Genomic DNA, 6,561 nt, shown 5'->3' with positions numbered 1-6,561 from the left:
CCGATCCCCCTGTGCAAACTGTATTTCGATCTGACATCCACAAATCCATTTTCTGTCCAAATTATGTAAAGCATCTTCAGCATCACGAACATCCTCAAGTTGAACATAAGCAAATCCTCTTGGACGTCGCGTGTAGAAATCAAGTGGAACATAGACATCAACTATTGGACCATAGCGGCCAAATTCACGCCGTAAATCTTCAGACCTAGTGTTGTCGGCCACATTCCTGATGAACAGAGACGTGTTAGGGGGGCGCAGGAAGCGGGACATGACGGCGGCGTCAGTCTCAATGAGGAGCACTAACGGGCTCAGCAAACCGTCCGCGACTGCAGCTGACAATTTAAAATGAGATCCTGGCACAAAACTTGGCAGACACACTCAATTAGTATTAATTATAGAGTATTAATTAATACTAATATTAATGCTAATTACTAGTTAAAATGGTTTCATAATGTTTTGAAAAATTTTTATGTAACAGAGGATCCATAAATGACAGTTACTGGAGTTTCTCTATTCCTTATATTTTATATGTCTATTATCTATTAGAAAAGACTATGTATTTTATATGTTATGAAAGAATTTATTAAATTCAATTATTTCCATGAAAATTACCTAAAATTATTCTAAGTTGCATCCAGCTAATAATACACATGTAATTTTGTTGCTCTGATTTATTGACAAACTTTTTCATTACCAAAATTAAATCTTACCCTTAATATTTTAGGGTCAGGGGATACAACTCAGCAGCACAGTGCCTGCCTTGCAAGCACATGATTGTGAGTTTGGTTCCTGACACACACACACACACACACAAAAGAAAGAGAAACAAATATTTTAAGCATTTAAGCATAAGCGATACATTCAGGGCTGGTCAAATAGCTCAGCAGATTAAAGTGCCTGCAAGCAGGAGTAGGGGCCGAGGTTCAATTCCCAGGCCTGCTGTGCCAGTCCCGTCCCTGGGGCGTGCTGAGAAGGTAATGGAAATTGGGCATGGTGGTGTGCGCCTGTAATCCCAACTCTTGGGAGGCTGTAAACAGGTGGATCACTACAAGTCTGATCTAGTAATGAGACCCTGAACACCCTGTAGACACTTGCCTAAAATACAGAAAAAAAAAAAAAAGATACATACCAAATTGTTCAATCTTAAAGAAATTATGCTATGACCTGATAAATGATAAGTATCTGTGCACAGGTAAATACGGTTGTGTTTAACCTGAACTTATGACAGTTTTATTTCTTTAAAGGTACATTCATTCTACTGAGTGTGAAAAATGTGAACATTCACCTTTAAGTAGTATTTGGTTTTCACTTTCCCTCTCAAATATATATGTATCTCCAACTTGTAGAAGAGATAAGTTTCATTAAAACCAGAGAAGTTTCTCAGGGCTTTAGCTTGGTTACAAAGCAGAAAAAAAAAATAAAAATAAAAAAAAGAGAAAAATTAAAACATGTGAAATATCACCATATGTGTCTATAGTTTCAATAATCAGACTTACTCAGTTTGTTTCATATATGTACAGTTTGACTTCATTTTTAATAGGTTAAATCAGAGTGCTAAAGGTAAGAGGCAAAGTTTTAAAGCACAGTGAAAAACCTTACCTTTTAATTCTTTTTATAAGAGCTTTATAACTACATTTTTTCCTGCCCTGCCTAGAACTTACTAATCAACAAAGGAAAACTCCACTTTTAATCAGCAAAGGAAACCTCCAAAGGCCATTCACACTTTCCAACCACAATTAAGAGGAATCCTTGTATCTAAAACCAAGATAATGTGGTAAACATATGAGTACTTTTATGAGTTCATATTGAATTTTTAAAAAAGCAATTTCTTGTCATATGCAATAGCAAAATATTGTTACACTGCCTCCACTTTCATATCTATAAAATTACTGACAATTAACAAAAATCATTATTCCACATCTTCACAGTAGCACAACCACTTTTTTGATAACAATACTACTTTGGGAATTAAGCATGGGGAGGGAGGAAAGTATATAATTTACCTTCACACTATAAATTTTACATTTATAACACTATAACCCTTCAAAACCTAGTGTTTCATTTTTAGAACACCCATAACAAGATAATGACATTTCTCCCTTCCAAATTCTTGTTTCTTAAATTTTTCTAGGTAACATATGAATTCCATGCAAAAAATTCCAAAAATTGCAATCTTTGGCATAAATGGATTAATATACAAGGTGTTTCAACTTGATATCTAGTAAAAATATAAAAAGTTCATAGTCCCTTACAGTGTAAGTTATAGAGGGCCATTTAAACACTGTTTAAATTTGCTTAAATAAAGTAAGAACCAACCTAAATGATAATGAACAACTTGCTGAGTAATTTCTTTTTTCATACTTAATTTCACCTTCTCCGCTTCAATCAGCATTTAGTACATAATAGTTTACCTGCTACAACAGCCTCACACTTTCTCTTCCCATCTTAATCTAAATTATATGCTGCTATGACCTAAAAAAATCAATTTCAGTTACTTTCAGAGGTTTTTTTCTGTCCACACATCAAAATATTAAATAACTCTTCAGCTAACTACATACATTTTAAGTAATACACACTAGTAAACTGACATAAAATCAAGACCTAAAACTACAGAAGACCTTCATCATCACATTGTTATTGTGGCTCTTTTTTATATCTTCCTATTTATAATATACCCTATGAATGTACTTCCTCCCTCCTACTACAATTTCCTATCATCACCTTCATACTGTTTCACAAGCTTAACTTTTCTATTTGGAAGACAGAAGTGGCATTTCATTCACTGGCCTCTTTTCTACTTTTAAAAGCATATATATTTCACTTACCCTCTATCATCTTCCTCTAAGACAGGAAAGTTCTTTCTTCTAATACTAACCCATTTGCTTGAGTTAATCACTACATTTCTTCTTTGTGTATACATGTATGTACAGACCCTTTCCCCATTAATTATCCCTTTCCTGAAAAATTTAATTTTTTGTCAATGGGTCCGAGCCCAATACAAATTGTTTCCTTAAATCTTATTTGGGGCTGATAGTTTTTTGATTGCCTTTTCTATAAAATCACATTTAGAAAAAACTGTCCTTCACCTTAACTGCACAAATCCAGTAAAATACATTTATATAGAAGACTGGGGATGGAGACAGGCAGGAGCCTCTGCCGTCGTCATGATCGGTGGTAACCAGTGTGGGCTTGCAAGCCAGAAGAATATGAAAAAGCAGAGTTACTTGGTTAAGCGGAAGCACCAAGAAGATGGGCTTTCTGATGCTGCCTGCAAGCAGAGGGACTCAGAGATCATGCAGCAGAAGCAGGAAAAGACAAATGAGAAGAAGGAGGAACCCAAATAGCTTTGTGACTTCGTGTTGAACCCTCTTGCTCTTCTTCACCTGTGTGCCTGGAGCCAGTCTCACCATGCTCGTGTTTCTTTCTGTAGTGCCATTGGTTCCAACACCAGTGGCATTCCCTTTGCCCTGAGTCTGCAGTGGGTCCCTTTTGTGCTTCCTTCCTCTCAGGTAGCCTCTTTCCCCCTGGGTCACTCTTGAGGGTGAGTGGGTTACCCTATCCCAGTGCTTTTTTATTTCTATGGGGCAAACCCAAAAGTATTAAAAGTACCTTTGTAATTCCTAAATAAATAAATAAGAGCCAAAAGAAACAAAGTGTTCTCCCATAGGAAGGGTCATATGTTATAAAGAACTAAAGAACATTAGGGCCCCTAAATTTAAAGACCCAATTCAGAATTGACATCTGAGATGAATACACACTTCTCAGAGAACAAAATTAAAGAAGCGAATAAATATATGAAAAAATGCTCCACATCACTAGCCATCCGTGAAATGCAAATTAAAACAACACTGAGATACCATCTCACCCCAGAAAGAATAGCTATCATAAACAAATCAACAAACAACAAATGTTGGAGAGGCTGTGGGGTAAAGAGAACCCTTCTCCACTGCTGGTGGGAGTGTAGACTGGTGAAACCATTATGGAAATCAGTATGGAGACTCCTTAAAAAACTACAACTGGAAATCCCATTCAAGCCAGCTATCAGCCTTCTGGGAATTTTCCCAGAGGAACTGAGAACGTCATATCATAATGATATATGTGTACCTATGTTTATAGCAGCACAATTTGTGATAGCCAAATCTTGGAAACAATCAACATGCCTGTCACATGAGGAATGGCTGAAAAAGATGTGGTATTTTTATACAGTCAAGTATTACTCAGCTATAAAGAATGATAAACTCAAAGCCTTCATATTTAAGTGGATGCCACTTGAAGATATACTTGTAAGTGAAATAAACCAGATCCACATGTGTAAATATCATATTGTCTCCCTAGTGTAAGAACTCAAAAGAAGAATTACAAATAGAAAGGTGTAACACAATTAAAAGGCAAGCGAGAACTCGAGGATTGGACAATGAGGAGAGGGCAAGGAGAAAAGCTGGAAACATGACAGGGGCAAAGCCATACATTTACACACACAAGATGGGTAAGGCAATGATCCTGAGAAACAATAGCAGGTTTTTAAAACTAGCAGTTAACTGGTAGGATTCTCACCCTGACTAACTATATATGCGGCTACCTATGAACCAAGCAACTGCACTGAAGACAGCAATATGTAATAGAATGATCACACTTGGAATACCTGGCATTCTGGTCTTCCAAATATGTACTTCTTGTCATGACATACCAATTATTATCACACTCTCTCTCAAGTTTTTTTTTTTTTTAATAAAGGGTAAAAAATGAAAAAAAAGACAAGAAAAAAAATATAACAGGACTGTCCTGCTACAATTCTGTATATGGTTAGATTTCTAAATTTCTGTGTAAAAATATGTAAGTGTTTACTCCTATTTTTTTTAAGTTATTTTTTTCTTCACATTCTGTGAGGACTTAAAATTCAACACATCAATACTTGATGGAAAATACCTGTTCCATGTTAGGACTAAGATGCTTGATATTTAGACAGGGTAAACCAAACTGCATATGTTGCAGGGTAATAATAAACTTCTCTTTTGGAGGGTTAACAACCTAAGTTTGCAGATCAAAAATTGGAGAAAAGAAAGGGCTGCAAGGTCAGCCAACATTTTGGCCCTAGCCTTTCAAGGTCAGAGATGACTCAGGACATAGGAGAACCTGTACTGTAACATCATGTAACTCAGTTGTGCTCCGAATTTTCTGATCAAGAAGATTATGGAGCCACAGAGGAAAGTAGATCTACAGTGTGCCTAAGGAGTCAAATGGAGAGAAAACCTTCTCTCAAGCTTTCACAGAGAACAAATTGGCTAAGCAATGGCCATGACTCATTCACATGGCTGACACTGACAAAAGATCTACAGAGTGTGGTACAGGACTGACCTTATCCTGAGGGTACCAGACTGAGCTTATCAAATACAAAAGTTATATTTCTTGTTACATAGGTCTTGCTTTATCTTGGTCTTAACCATCCAGCAGAAAAGTATAAAAATGAGGTACATAAAGTAAAGCCATATTAATACAATAAGCTGTAAAAGGCTCAAGTGAATACTTCTCAGGATAACCCACTACTATTATGGACTGCTGCACAGTGTTGTATTGTTTTGCTGAATTCAAGTACCTATAATATTTAGATGGCAATAGAATATCCACCTCTGACAGGACTAAACAAAAGAAGGGAATACAAAGGAAGGGCCATTTTGTATTTGTATATACAGAATATCTAGGATAGATATACAGCTACTTTCACCTAATTCAATGAGAAGAAAGATTTGTACTAACACTGTTTGGACAGGATATCCTGTCTGCTTCTTGTACTGTGGATAACCACTAAGAAGATAACAATGTACAATGTATTAATTATTGAAACTGTCCTATTAATCAGTTTGAAACTGTCTCATTGATATTTGTTTCTTAATAAAATAAAAAAAGATATATAAAAAAAGGAAGGGCCATATGTGTATTTCCTGGACAGATACGGTTTCAACACTTTTAATGTGAAATAATTAGTAGCTCACAGGAAGTTACAGAAAACGAAGGGTATAGGACAACTCTTCAGTACACACTACTGTATTCAGTTTTCTACAATACTAACATTCCGAATTTTCAGAACAATTTTCTTTTTTTTTTCTTCCATAATTTTATTGAGAAACAAATAGCAATGAGACAGTTTCAAACCAAACTGGTAGGACAGTTTCAATAATTAACACATTGCATACATTCTTCTTAGTGGTTATTTGCTGTACAAGATGCAGACATGATATCCTATTTACAAACACTATTAGAACAAATCTCTCTATTCATTAAGAGAATGTAACTATATATCTATCCCAACCATTAGGAATACACAGACACAAAATGGACATTCATCTGTATCCCCTTTTTTTGTTTAGTTCCGTTATTTGAATATTATAGGTTAACTCAGTAAAATGTTCTAAAAGAGTCCAGTAGTCCATAATAGTATTGGGTCTTCCGCTTGACTGGCAATGTAAGAAATTGTTGACCTGAGTCCCCTACAGCTCAACATAACAGCATGGCTTTACTTCTTATACTTTGTTTTTATACTTTTCTGCTGGATGGTTAAGACCA

At 35.7% G+C, this 6,561-nt stretch overlaps 1 protein-coding gene and 2 pseudogenes across 1 annotated transcript in view; 1 reads left to right on the top strand and 2 right to left on the bottom strand.

Annotated features, from left to right (window-relative positions):
* On the bottom strand, positions 1–270 carry LOC105743427 (annotated as a pseudogene).
* Rap1gds1 (Rap1 GTPase-GDP dissociation stimulator 1) overlaps positions 1–6,561 on the bottom strand; it is a 149,668-nt gene that overhangs the window by 73,963 nt on the left and 69,144 nt on the right. The window lies entirely within an intron of this gene.
* On the top strand, positions 3,165–3,344 carry LOC101569275 (annotated as a pseudogene).

The sequence above is a fragment of the Octodon degus genome, unplaced genomic scaffold, assembly GCF_000260255.1.
Source record: "Octodon degus isolate 3935 unplaced genomic scaffold, OctDeg1.0 scaffold00125, whole genome shotgun sequence".
Lineage (NCBI taxonomy): Eukaryota > Metazoa > Chordata > Mammalia > Rodentia > Octodontidae > Octodon > Octodon degus.
This window is presented reverse-complemented; position numbering and strand designations above follow the sequence as displayed.